Source organism: Camelina sativa, chromosome 5 (assembly GCF_000633955.1).
Source record: "Camelina sativa cultivar DH55 chromosome 5, Cs, whole genome shotgun sequence".
NCBI lineage: Eukaryota > Viridiplantae > Streptophyta > Magnoliopsida > Brassicales > Brassicaceae > Camelina > Camelina sativa.
Window position 1 is genome coordinate 23,042,473 of NC_025689.1, and position 694 is coordinate 23,043,166.

General features: G+C 30.5%; 1 protein-coding gene across 1 annotated transcript in view; it reads left to right on the plus strand.

Annotated features, from left to right (window-relative positions):
- Window positions 1–694, plus strand: part of LOC104789499 — a 4,748-nt gene that overhangs the window by 3,626 nt on the left and 428 nt on the right. The window lies entirely within an intron of this gene.

Genomic DNA, 694 nt, shown 5'->3' on the forward strand with positions numbered 1-694 from the left:
AGAACTGGCAGAACTAAGATAAAACTGGTAAAAATAATAAAATTGGTACTACCTAAAATCAATACATATTGTATAATACATATTGTATAGTACAAAAGTTCTACATAGGTTTCTACTATAAATGAATAAATTTCGAAAATATACCAATTTTTATTTATTTATTAAAGAATCTCAACAAGTGTTTCCTTACACTTTTAATGTCACTTTGTAAATAATTACCAAGTAAGCATGAAAAAGTTATAGAATTATAAGTTTTAACTTATGAAGTTGCAAAAAGCTTGTAATTGTATGTTAGTTAAGTTTAATCAACTGTAAAACTAAAAAAAGTAATGCTAAGGTTTAGTAAAACTAATTAAACTGAGAAACCTCTAAAGTACAACTATTTGCAAGTTTAGTGCAACCGCATTACTCGGTAAAACTGTGTGTGAACACACAGTGTGAACGCACACATCTTTTACACGTGGCCATAATTTCGTTTTTTCTTTCTTTTTTGACGACAGCATGAAGTTTATTTTTTTATCTATCTTCACTCCAGCTCATTCTCAGCCATTCATTCATTTTCTTCTTCGAAACCTAAAGTACACCGACTCATCCTTCTCTCATCTTCAAAGTCGAAGATCCTAGATCTATTTCTCTCCTTCTCAAACTATGGAACAATTTGAGGCCGACCCATACTATGCTGATCAGAAGAAGG